Genomic DNA, 12,891 nt, shown 5'->3' with positions numbered 1-12,891 from the left:
CCACAAAAATCTAATTTATCTTGAGTCCGCCAGACGCCTGAATCCTAGACAGGCGCGCTGGTCGTTGTTTTTCTCTCGGTTTGATTTTGTGGTGTCCTACCTGCCGGGTTCTAAGAATGTTAAGGCGGATGCCCTTTCTAGGAGTTTTGAGCCTGACTCCCCTGGTAATTCTGAACCTACAGGTATCCTTAAGGATGGAGTGATATTGTCTGCCGTTTCTCCAGACCTGCGGCGGGCCTTGCAGGAGTTTCAGGCGGATAGACCTGATCGTTGCCCACCTGGTAGACTGTTTGTTCCTGATGATTGGACCAGTAAAGTCATTTCTGAGGTTCATTCTTCTGCGTTGGCAGGTCATCCTGGAATCTTTGGTACCAGGGATTTGGTGGCAAGGTCCTTCTGGTGGCCTTCCCTGTCTCGAGATGTGCGAGGCTTTGTGCAGTCTTGTGACGTTTGTGCTCGGGCCAAGCCTTGTTGTTCTCAGGCTAGTGGATTGTTGTTGCCCTTGCCTATCCCGAAGAGGCCCTGGACGCACATCTCGATGGATTTTATTTCGGATCTTCCTGTTTCTCAGAAGATGTCTGTCATCTGGGTGGTGTGTGATCGTTTCTCTAAGATGGTCCATTTGGTTCCCCTGCCTAAGTTGCCTTCTTCTTCCGAGTTGGTTCCTCTGTTTTTTCAAAATGTGGTCCGTTTGCATGGTATTCCGGAGAATATCGTTTCTGACAGAGGTACCCAATTCGTGTCTAGATTTTGGCGAGCATTCTGTGCTAGGATGGGCATAGATTTGTCTTTCTCGTCTGCTTTCCATCCTCAGACTAATGGCCAGACCGAGCGGACGAATCAGACCTTGGAGACATATTTGAGGTGTTTTGTGTCTGCAGATCAGGATGATTGGGTTGCTTTTTTGCCTTTAGCGGAGTTTGCCCTCAATAATCGGGCCAGCTCTGCCACCTTGGTGTCTCCCTTTTTCTGTAATTCGGGGTTTCATCCTCGATTTTCTTCTGGTCAGGTGGAATCTTCGGATTGTCCTGGAGTGGATGCTGTGGTGGAGAGGTTGCATCAGATTTGGGGGCAGGTAGTGGACAATTTGAAGTTGTCCCAGGAGAAGACTCAGCTTTTTGCCAACCGCCGGCGTCGGGTTGGTCCTCGGCTTTGTGTTGGGGACTTGGTGTGGTTGTCTTCTCGTTTTGTCCCTATGAGGGTTTCTTCTCCCAAGTTTAAGCCTCGGTTCATCGGCCCGTACAAGATATTGGAGATTCTTAACCCTGTGTCCTTCCGTTTGGACCTCCCTGCATCTTTTTCTATTCATAATGTTTTTCATCGGTCATTATTGCGCAGGTATGAGGTACCGGTTGTGCCTTCCGTTGAGCCTCCTGCTCCGGTGTTGGTTGAGGGCGAGTTGGAGTACGTTGTGGAAAAAATCTTGGACTCCCGTGTTTCCAGACGGAAACTCCAGTATCTGGTCAAATGGAAGGGATACGGTCAGGAGGATAATTCTTGGGTGACTGCCTCTGATGTTCATGCCTCCGATTTGGTCCGTGCCTTTCATAGGGCTCATCCTGATCGCCCTGGTGGTTCTGGTGAGGGTTCGGTGCCCCCTCCTTGAGGGGGGGGTACTGTTGTGAAATTGGATTTTGGGCTCCCCCGGTGGCCACTGGTGGAATTGAACTGGTGTGCATCATCCTCTCTGTTCACCTGTTTCCATCAGGATGTGGGAGTCGCTATTTAGCCTTGCTCCTCTGTCACTTCCATGCCGGTCAACATTGTAATCAGAAGCCTTTCTGTGCATGTTCCTGCTGCTAGACAACTCCCAGCTAAGTTGGACTTTAGTCCTTGTTTGTTTTTGCATTTTGTTCCAGTTCACAGCTGTAGTTTCGTTTCTGTGTCTGGAAAGCTCTTGTGATCTGAAATTGCCACTCTGATGTTATGAGTTAATACTAGAGTCTTAAAGTAATTTCAGGATGGTTTTTTGATAGGGTTTTCAGCTGACCATGAAAGTGCCCTTTCTGTCTTCCTGCTATCTAGTAAGCGGACCTCAATTTTGCTAAACCTATTTTCATACTACGTTTGTCATTTCATCTAAAATCACCGCCAATATTTGTGGGGGCCTCTGTCTGCCTTTCGGGGAAATTTCTCTAGAGGTGAGCCAGGACTATATTTTCCTCTGCCAGGATTAGTTAGTCCTCCGGCCGGCGCTGGGCGTCTAGGGATAAAACGCAGGCTACGCTACCCGGCTACTGTTAGTTGTGCGGCAGGTTTAGTTCATGGTCAGTTTAGTTTCCATCCTTCCAAGAGCTAGTTCTTATGTTTGCTGGGCTATGTTCTCTTGCCATTGAGAACCATAACACCCTTCCACTTGACCAGATATTGAAGCTTCCGCCTCGAAAAACGAGAATCCAAAATCTTCTCCACCACATATTCCAATTCCCCCTCAACCAACACCGGAGCAGGAGGATCAACGGAGGGAACCATAGGTACCACATATCTCCGCAACAAAGATCTATGGAACACATTATGAATGGAAAAAGAAGCTGGAAGGGCCAAACGAAAAGACACCGGATTGATAATTTCAGAAATCTTATAAGGACCAATAAAGCGAAGCTTGAACTTAGGGGAAGAAACCTTCATAGGAACATGACGAGAAGACAACCAGACCACATCCCTAACACAAAGCCGGGGACCAACACACCGACGACGGTTAGCAAAACGTTGAGCCTTTTCCTGAGACAACGTTAAATTGTCCACCACATGAGTCCAAATTTGCTGCAACCTGTCCACCACAGAATCCACACCAGGACAGTCAGAAGGCTCAACCTGCCCCGAAGAAAAACGAGGATGAAAACCAAAGTTACAAAAGAAAGGCGAAACCAAGGTAGCCGAACTAGCCCGATTATTAGGCCGGGGACACACTTAACGTATCAAAAAACGGTCCGTTTTTCACGGCCGAGAATCGCACAAATGTTTCAAAAACAGTGATCCGTGTGCAGTGCGAGGATGCGATTTCCTCGCATCAAATGATCCGTGTGACATCCGTGTGACATCCGTATGGCATCCGTATGCCGAGATTTTCTCGCAGGCTTGCAAAACCGACATCTAATGGATTTATGTGCTCAAATGTTCGGGAAAACATATATACAGTATATATATATATATATATATATATATATATATATATATATATATGTCATTGAGACACATGTATATATATTCTGTATTTATATTTCATTCAGCGCGATATCTGTGAAAAGTCGGTAATTCAATTGCCGGCTTTGCATTTCTCCTGCACAAACCCGACAGGATATGAGACATGGTTTACATACAGTAAACCATCTCATATCCCCCTTTTTTTTGAATATTCCACACTACTAATGTTAGTAGTGTGTATGTGCAAAATTTCAGCACTGTAGCTGCTAAAATAAAGGGTTAAATGGCGGAAAAAATTGGCGTGGGCTCCCGCGCAATTTTCTCCGCCAGAATGGTAAAGCCAGTGACTGAGGGCAGATATTAATAGCCAGGAGAGGGTCCATGGTTATTGGCCCCCCCGTGGCTAAAAACATCTGCCCCCAGCCACCCCAGAAAAGGCACATCTGGAAGATGCGCCTATTCTGGCACTTGGCCACTCTCTTCCCACTCCCTGTAGCGGTGGGATATGGGGTAATGAAGGGTTAATGCCACCTTGCTATTGTAAGGTGACATTAAGCCAGATTAATAATGGAGAGGCGTCAATTATGTCACCTATCCATTATTAATCCAATTGTTTGAAAGGGTTAAAAAACACACACACACATGATTAAAAAGTATTTTAATGAAATAAACACAGCGGTTGTTGTAATAATTTATTGCTCTCTCATTCCATTTTCAGACCCTCGCTTGGCAAAACAATAAACACACAAGATACATACCCTCTCTGATGAACTGTCACGTCCCACGAAGTAATCCATCTGAAGGGGTTAACTAATATTACAGGCACCAGCTGCGATAAACCACTCGCTCGTGCCTGTAATCCCCGGGTGCTGAAAGGAAAGCAGTGATCTATACTTACATTCAGTCGCGGTGATGCGCCCCTGCTGGATGTTCTCATGAACTGCAGCCTGGGAACTTTTTCCCACGCTCCAGGTCATATGAGGACATCCACCAGGGGGCGCATCACCGCGACTGAAGGAAATGTAGGTCAATGACCTATAGTTACCTTCAGTCGCGGTGATGCGCCTCCTGGTGGATGTCCTCATATGACCTGGAGCGTGGGAAAAAGTTCCCAGGCTGCAGTTCATGAGAACATCCAGCAGGGGCGCATCACCGCGACTGAATGTAAGTATAGATCACTGCTTTCCTTTCAGCACCCGGGGATTACAGGCACGAGCGAGTGGTTTATCGCAGCTCTGCCTGTAATATTAGTTAACCCCTTCAGATGGATTACTTCGTGGGACGTGACAGTTCATCAGAGAGGGTATGTATCTTGTGTGTTTATTGTTTTGCCAAGCGAGGGTCTGAAAATGGAATGAGAGAGCAATAAATTATTACAACAACCGCTGTGTTTATTTCATTAAAATACTTTTTAATCGTGTGTGTGTGTTTTTTAACCCTTTCAAACAATTGGATTAATAATGGATAGGTGACATAATTGACGCCTCTCCATTATTAATCTGGCTTAATGTCACCTTACAATAGCAAGGTGGCATTAACCCTTCATTACCCCATATCCCACCGCTACAGGGAGTGGGAAGAGAGTGGCCAAGTGCCAGAATAGGCGCATCTTCCAGATGTGCCTTTTCTGGGGTGGCTGGGGGCAGATGTTTTTAGCCACGGGGGGGCCAATAACCATGGACCCTCTCCTGGCTATTAATATCTGCCCTCAGTCACTGGCTTTACCATTCTGGCGGAGAAAATTGCGCGGGAGCCCACGCCAATTTTTTCCGCCATTTAACCCTTTATTTTAGCAGCTACAGTGCTGAAATTTTGCACATACACACTACTAACATTAGTAGTGTGGAATATGCAAAAAAAATGGGGATATGAGATGGTTTACTGTATGTAAACCATGTCTCATATCCTGTCGGGTTTGTGAAGGAGAAATGCAAAGCCGGCAATTGAATTACCGGCTTTTCTATAGAACACCGCTGCGTATTTCTCGCAATGCACACGCATGGTCCGTGTGTAATCCGATTTTTTCTCGCACCCATAGACTTTCATTGGCGAGTCTCGGCCGAGATACGCTGACAATTGCAGCCTGCTGCGAGTTCCCTCGGATCCGAAATACGGTGGAGAAAATATCGGATGATGGGAGCTGCACCATAGATTAACATTGGGCCGAGTGCTATGCGATTTTTTATCGCATAGCACTCGTCCGTATTACGGTCTAGTGTGACCCCGGCCTTAAGGGCAAACTCGGCCAACGGCAAAAAGGTCACCCAATCATCCTGATCAGCAGACATGAAGCATCTCAAATAGGTTTCCAAGGTCTGATTGGTTCGCTCCGTTTGGCCATTTGTCTGAGGATGAAATGCTGACGAAAAAGACAAATAAATGCCCATTCTAGCACAAAAAGACCGCCAAAACCTAGAAACAAACTGGGAACCTCTGTCAGACACAATATTCTCCGGAATACCATGCAAACGAACCACATGCTGAAAAAATAATGGAACCAAATCAGAGGAGGAAGGCAACTTAGGCAAAGGTACCAAATGGACCATCTTAGAAAACCGGTCACAAACCACCCAGATGACAGACATCTTCTGAGAAACAGGAAGATCAGAAATAAAATCCATGGAAATATGCGTCCAGGGCCTCTCAGGCATAGGCAAAGGCAAAAGCAACCCACTAGCACGGGAACAGCAAGGCTTAGCCCGAGCACAAGTCCCACAGGACTGCACAAAAGAACGCACATCCCGCGACAAGGAAGGCCACCAAAAGGACCTAGCAACCAAATCTCTGGCACCAAAAATCCCAGGATGACCAGCCAACACTGAACAATGAACCTCAGAAATTACCTTGCTAGTCCATCTATCAGGAACAAACAGTTTCCCCACTGGACAGCGGTCAGGTTTATCAGCCTGAAACTCCTGAAGCACCCGCCGCAAATCAGGGGAGATGGCAGAAAGAATCACCCCCTCCTTGAGAATACCAGCCGGCTCAAGGACTCCCGGAGAATCAGGCAAAAAACTCCTAGAAAGGGCATCAGCCTTCACATTCTTAGATCCCGGAATATACGAGACCACAAAATCAAAACGGGAGAAAAACAGAGACCATCGAGCTTGTCTAGGATTCAACCGCTTAGCAGACTCGAGGTAAATCAGATTCTTATGATCAGTCAAGACCACAACGCGATGCTTGGCTCCCTCAAGCCAATGTCGCCACTTCTCAAATGCCCACTTCATAGCCAACAACTCCCGATTGCCGACATCATAAATACGCTCAGCAGGCGAAAACTTTCTGGAGAAGAAAGCACACGGTTTCATCAAAGAGCCATCAGAGCTTCTCTGAGACAAAACGGCCCCTGCCCCAATCTCAGAAGCGTCAACCTCAACCTGAAAAGGGAGAGAAACATCTGGCTGACGCAACACAGGGGCAGAAGTAAAACGACGTTTAAGCTCCTGAAAGGCCTCAACAGCCGCAGAGGACCAATTCATCACATCAGCGCCTTTCTTCGTCAAATCGGTCAGAGGCTTCACCACACTAGAAAAATTAGCAATAAAGCGGCGATAAAAATTAGCAAAGCCCAAAAATTTCTGAAGGCTCTTTACAGATGTGGGTTGAGTCCAATCATGAATGGCCTGGACTTTAACAGGGTCCATTTCAATAGCCGAGGGAGAAAAAATGAAACCCAAAAAAGAAACCTTCTGAACTCCAAAGAGGCATTTAGACCCCTTCACAAACAACGCATTAGCACGAAGGACCTGAAACACCATCCTGACCTGCTTCACATGAGACTCCCAATCATCGGAAAAAAACAAAATATCATCCAAATATACAATCATGAATTTATCCAGATAATTCCGGAAGATATCAAGCATAAAGGACTGAAATACCGATGGAGCATTAGAGAGCCCGAATGGCATCACAAGGTATTCAAAATGGCCTTCGGGCATATTAAATGCTGTTTTCCATTCATCACCCTGTTTAATACGAACAAGATTATACGCCCCTCGAAGGTCGATCTTAGTAAACCAACTAGCACCCTTAATCCGAGCAAACAAATCAGAAAGTAAAGGTAAAGGGTACTGGAATTTGACCGTGATCTTATTGAGAAGGCGATAATCTATACAAGGCCGCAAGGAGCCATCCTTCTTGGCAACAAAAAAGAACCCCGCTCCCAACGGTGATGAAGACGGGCGAATATGCCCCTTCTCCAAGGACTCCTTTACATAACTCCGCATAGCGGCATGCTCTGGCACAGACAGATTGAAAAGTCGGCCCTTAGGGAACTTACAGCCAGGAATCAAATTAATAGCACATTCACAGTCCCTATGAGGAGGCAGGGAACTGGACTTGGGCTCATCAAATATATCCTGGAAATCCGACAAAAACTCAGGAACTTCAGAAGAAGGAGACGTGGAAATTGACATCAAAGGAATATCACTATGTATCCCTTGACAACCCCAACTAGTCACAGACCTAGATTTCCAATCCAGCACTGGATTATGTACCTGTAACCATGGAAAACCCAGCACAACAACATCATGCAAATTATGCAACACCAAAAAGCGAATATTTTCCTGATGTGCTGGAGCCATGTACATGGTTAACTGTGTCCAGTACTGAGGTTTATTCTTGGCCAATGGCGTAGCATCAATCCCCCTTAAGGGAATAGGGCTCTACAAAGGCTCCAAGGAAAAAACCACAGCGCTTGGAAAATTCTAAGTCCATTAAGTTCAGGGCAGAGCCAGAATCCACAAATGCCATAACAGAAAAGGACGACAATGAGCAAATCAGGGTAACAGACAAGAGAAATTTAGTCTGTACAGTACTAATGGTAACCGACCTAGTGACCCTCTTAGTACGCTTCAGACAATCAGAAATAGCATGAGTAGAGTCACCACAGTAAAAGCACAGCCCATTCTGACGTCTGAATTTCTGCCGTTCTGCTCTAGTCAAAATCCTATCACATTGCATAGGCTCAGGACTCTGCTCAGAGGACACTGCCATATGGTGCACCACCTTGCGCTCGCGCAGGCCCCGGTCAATCTGAATGGCCAAAGACATTGATTCGTTCAAACCAGCAGGCGTGGGAAACCCCACCATAACATCTTTAAGGGCTTCAGACAGACCCTTTCTGAAAATCGCTGCCAGGGCATACTCATTCCATTTTGTGAGCGCAGACCACTTTCTAAATTTCTGGTAGTATACTTCTGCTGCTTCCTGACCCTGACACAGAGCCAGCAAGGTTTTTTCTGCCTGATCCACAGAATTAGGCTCGTCATACAGCAATCCGAGCGCTTGAAAAATGCGTCTATATTGAGCAATGCAGGATTTCCTGGCTCAAGGGAGAATGCCCAGTCCTGCGGGTCGCCACGCAGCAAAGAAATAACAATCTTCACCTGCTGAATGGGGTCACCGGAGGAATGGGGTCTCAGAGCAAAAAACAATCTGCAATTATTTTTAAAGTTCAAAAATTTAGATCTATCCCCAGAAAACAAATCAGGAATAGGAATTCTAGGCTCTAAAACCGGAGTCTGGACAACATAATCTTGGATACTCTGTACCCTTGCAGTGAGTTGATCCACACGCAAGGACAGACCCTGAACCTCCATATCAGCACCAGAATCCTGAACCACCCAGAGATTAAGGGGAAAAAAAGCCAAAGCAAGCTGCAAAGGAAAAAAAAATGACTCAGAACTTTCTTTTCCCTCTTTTGAGATGCATTTAACACATTGCGGGCCAGCTGTACTGTTATGACCTGGTGGTTAAGAAGCCACACTGATATGACCTGGTGGCTAAAACTTAACATGGGATGAGCTCTGAGGAGGTGGTATCTCTACTGACCGCAGTTCCAAATCCTAACAACAACACTAATAGCTGTGGGATGTTCCTGACTCTCCCTAGACACCTCGTCACAGCCTAAGAACTAACTACCCCTAAAGAAGGAAATAGAAAGCTATCTTGCCTCAGAGAAAACCCCAAAAGGAAAGATAGCCCCCCACAAATATTGACTGTGAGTGGAGAGGGAAATGACGTACACAGAAATGAAATCAGATTTTAGCAAAGGAGGCCAAAACTAAACTAGATAGACAGAATAGAAAAGGATACTGTGCGGTCAGTATTAAAAACTAAAAATCCACGCAGAGTTTACAAAAATTAACTCCACACCGACTCACGGTGTGGAGGGGCAAATCTGCTTCCCCAGAGCTTCCAGCTAGCCTGAATATAACATAATGACAAGCTGGACAAAAAGAGACATATTAGCTGAGCAATAGAGTCCAAAGCAAATGGACAACCAAAGAACTAGCAAAACTTATCTTTTGCTGAAAAGGACAGGCCATATGAGAAATCCAAGGAGAGAACCAAATCCAACCAAGAACAATGACAGCTGGCATGCACTAAAGCCCAGAGCAGGTTTAAATAACAAACCCAGGCAAGGCGATTAGTGAAGGCAGCTGCTACAGCTAACCTCAAGGAGCAGCAGTTCCACTCGAAACCACCAGAGGGAGCCCAAGGGCAGAACTCAAAAAGTACCATTAACAACCACAGGAGGGAGCTCCAGAACGGAATTCACAACAGTTATCTATGCATTTGGTTTTGCCTCCCATTGAATTCAATGGGGATCGGGTATGTTCGGCGAACATTGGGACGTTTGCCGATCCAAACCGAACCGAACCTTGAAATCTTAATCACCTTCTCTACAGTATCAAGGTCCTTTGGTACATAACTGTCTGTGGCGTCTCTCCGTTGAAGGTTATTAAGGCCAGCTCTGCCTTTATGGAGGGGGTCATAGGATATATATGCAACATGCTCCACAGCATTTCCACCCAATCCCACAACAGAAAATTCTTCCCCGTGGACTTTGGGAGGTTATTGAGCATGGCTCCTAGGGAAATAATTCCCCAGGTGGAGCCCGTTTCAACCTGATCTGTAATTTCCGCACTAGAATGTTGCATCCTGCCGACTGTGCCAAATGTAAGCAGGTGACTAAATGCAACAGCAGAGGCACCGGGTAAAAACATCAATTTACTTATTAGCTTAACGATACGAAGTAGAATCAGAGATACTGAAAATGGCAAATCACAAAAGGACAATATTTACAGAATATTTCACAAGCAATTAAATAACAGAGGTATATGGATTAGTATACAACAAGAAACTCCAGGATCAGCTCCGAGTCTACAGTCCAAACAAATCTAGTTCTAATTGGGCGGCAAGCTCAGTACTTGGCGGCAGCAGTCTCTAGAAGTTTCTGCAGCTTACTGGGCCTTGACAAGGGCCGTTGCTCCATATCACTAGCCGCACATTTTTCCTTATAAAGTCTATCAACTCTCTGCCCAGGTACTGCCAGTGACTCATCAGTGCTTGACTGCTGAAGAGCATCTCATCAGTCCTATCTGTGGGGGCTAATCCTCGACTGTTGATAGGCGTTGTCTAGGTTGAGATCCTTGACCGGTGTCAGTCGGGTCTTCAGGGCTTGACTTTTGACGAGTGCAGTCGCGACCTTGACTGGCGTAGCTTTGGTCTTCAGTGCTCAACCGTTGTCGTCTAGGTCCGGGCCTGTCTGGTACCCATGGCTTCAGCCTACTGTCTTGGCTGCTGGAGCTGCTGCGACATCATCAGCCCCCTCTTTTGGTGCCAAATCTCCTCATATTTTGGTGCGCTGATCTTTTATATCGAAGGCTGGTTTACTCACTGCTATCTAACCTGAGGCACTGCCTAATTCTGTCCAGTTTGAAACTCTTCACCTTCAGAAAAGTTCCACAGGGTTTTGTTCAAGTCTGGAGGTCACATGGCTTTGCAACACGTATTTCCTATGCTCCATTCTCCTACACCTGCATAGCTTCAAGACACCCTGTGCAAGATGGAACAAAGCAGCCCCAAAACATAACCAAACCTCATCTATGTTTCACAATAGGTACAATGTTCTTGTCTTTGCATGCTTCATTTTTACATTTGAGAACATAAAGCAGATATGATTTGCTAAAATCTCCAGTTTTGTCTCACCTGTCCATATGACAATTTGCCAGATACTCTGTGATTTGTCAATATGCATTTTGGCAAATACCAGACTTGCTTTTTTATGATTCAATTTCAACAGTGGTTTCCTCATCAGTCTTTTTCCATGAAATTCACTTTGGCCAAGGCAGTGATGGATGGTGCAATAATGTACCTTGACCTTGAAGTTCACCTTTAATGTCTTTGAAAGTTGTTCTGGGCTCTTTGGTTATCATTCGTGTTATCCATTTGTATTTGTCATCAATTTTCCTCTTGCGGACATGTCAAAGAAGATTGTCTACAGTCCTATAAACCTTATAATTCTGAATGATAAGTGCAATTGTAGTAAAAGAAACATCAAGCTGTTTGGAGATGGTCTGGAGATTTGTCTTTAAGGCTACTTTCACACTAGCGTTAACTGCAATACGTCGCAAATGCGTCGTTTTGCCGAAAAAACGCATCCTGCAAAAGTGCTTGCAGGATGCGTTTTTTCTGCATTGACTAACATTAGCGACTCATTTGCGACGCATTGCCACACGTCGCAACCGTCGTGCGACGGTTGCGCCGTGCTGTTGCGGACCGTCGGGAGCAAAAAACGTTACCCCACCTACCCGCACTTCCCCGCACCTCACAATGGGGCAGCGGATGCGCAGGAAAAATGCATCCGCTGCCCCCGTTGTGCGGCGGGGACAACGCTAGCGTCGGGGACCTCGGCCCGACGCACGGCGACGGGCCGAGCCCGACGCTAGTGTGAAAGAAGCCTAACATGTCTGTGTATAATTTTCTTTTTAATATTCTGAGGCAAATCTCTCTTTAGCTTTCTTTGCACCATCTTCAGTGCGGTACACACCATGATAGCAAACAGCACAGTGACTACTTTTCACCCTCTAAATAGGCCGACTGATTGATTCCAGGTTTTGTAGACACCTTCACATGTCCCTATGCTCATATTATTTTCAATCTTTTCTAGGAGTGGCCTCATTTTTGTCCAGATCAATTTCATTATTTTTTATATATATATTTTTCTCTTGAGCCACAGTTCAGAAGCAATGTCTGATTCTCATTAGTTGATATTCTTTAAATTTAAATTGAAAATTACTTAGATCAGTTTCAAGTTATTTTGTTACCATTGTAGATTTTTCTTACTTTATGAAAAGTGTACCAACAATTTTGTCCTCCGCGTGTGATATAGTAAGTAGCAACTAATACCTTGCTGCCTGCCTACACACCAGACACTGTAGGAAGGATACACACCAAATTGGAGAAAAACAAGGAAGAACTAGAGATAACAACACAAAATGATGCATTACACTTTTTAAGAACCATTTTTAAATAATTTTCTGTAGGCTTTAAAATTGATCAATAGTATCAGATTAATAGGTAACTAAGTGGTCATTGTGTAACTCAAATGTATTTGTGACCACTGGTTTAAGTTGGAATATCCCCTACTGATGGCACCTTGACCTCTACATGCCATGCCGGTTATTGCCCTGTATCTGTCTACAGTGCTGGGAGCTACCACTGTGTACTCATGATCTCCTACCTGGTCTTTTGGAATGAGGTTTTAAGGATAGAATAAAAGAACGTTTATGAAATCCCCATCTGAAGTAAATTATTAGCTAAAATCAATTTTCCTCAACTTCTTGATAAAAGAAAAACTTCACCAGATTCTTGGCAAAACTCCAGTGTCTATTTTACTTTGTTCCTCTCACTGTGAAAGCCATTGGTCTTACTATAGGCCTCCTGAAGCACTTTGCT

Source organism: Ranitomeya variabilis, chromosome 5 (assembly GCF_051348905.1).
Source record: "Ranitomeya variabilis isolate aRanVar5 chromosome 5, aRanVar5.hap1, whole genome shotgun sequence".
NCBI classification, from domain to species: domain Eukaryota; kingdom Metazoa; phylum Chordata; class Amphibia; order Anura; family Dendrobatidae; genus Ranitomeya; species Ranitomeya variabilis.
Note: the sequence above shows the minus strand (reverse complement) of the source record.